The sequence below is a fragment of the Corvus brachyrhynchos genome, unplaced genomic scaffold, assembly GCF_000691975.1.
Source record: "Corvus brachyrhynchos isolate BGI_N302 unplaced genomic scaffold, ASM69197v1 scaffold1120, whole genome shotgun sequence".
NCBI lineage: Eukaryota > Metazoa > Chordata > Aves > Passeriformes > Corvidae > Corvus > Corvus brachyrhynchos.
This window is the reverse complement of record NW_008235737.1, coordinates 980,861-981,630: the sequence shown is the minus strand read 5'-3', so window position 1 is coordinate 981,630 and position 770 is coordinate 980,861. Positions and strand designations below refer to the sequence as shown.

At 54.0% G+C, this 770-nt stretch overlaps 1 long non-coding RNA gene across 1 annotated transcript in view; it reads left to right on the top strand.

Annotated features, from left to right (window-relative positions):
* The first annotated feature begins 446 nt into the window (after positions 1–446).
* The window catches only part of LOC108446741, a 758-nt gene continuing 434 nt past the window's right edge, over positions 447–770 (top strand). The window contains exon 1 of the long non-coding RNA XR_001862046.1: positions 447–672. This is a non-coding gene — a long non-coding RNA (uncharacterized LOC108446741). The remainder of the gene's footprint in view (positions 673–770) is intronic.

Genomic DNA, 770 nt, shown 5'->3' with positions numbered 1-770 from the left:
GCTGTGCGCGCCCCGTGCCCAGCTGTGGCAGCCCTACTTGGCCGGCTCTCCTGCTGCGGTGTGATTCTTCCTTTATACCGTGAAAAACAGCATGGAGGGGTGGGTTTAATTTTTATTGTTATTATTAATAATGAATTTCTCTCCTAACTCTTCCTGCGGACCCCCTGAAAAGACGGATTGATTTCCCTGGGAATTACTCTCTCCTCTCAAGACAAAAAATTTGAGTGTCCGTCCATGAAACAGACTGTGCTTTGCCCCCCGCAGCCGCAATTGGAGGGCAGCTCAGGGCTCTGCCTTCACCTGCCCCCGCTCTGTTTCACCTGGTCTGACTGCTCTAGTGGCTTTGGGTTGTAGCCGGTGGTGGCAGAAAAAACCGAACCCAAACCCAAAGGTAAACCAACCTTCCAACAAACAAACAGACAGGACACCAGCCCACACCGTGCCCCTGCACGGCCAACCCCCCGCCGCCGGTGCCGGGGGGCAGCAGCCCGGGCCGCAGCCTCTCCGTTTGGCCCTGGCCAGACCTCCCCAGACCCGTATCAGCCTTTTAAGTTTCCCCTTTGTTTTCAGAAACTCGTACACATTTCCTGCCCGCTATGAAGACATAGCAGGCTCCCCCAAACCTCTCCCCAGCCGCAAGTGCACGCTAGACGTGCTCCCGGGCACAGCGAGGTATGTGTATTTTGCTATTTGTCATCTTCACGCGTGGATGTGAGGGGTTTTTTTGGTGGTGTTTTTAAATTCTGGGGTGTTTTTTTTTCTTCCTCTCT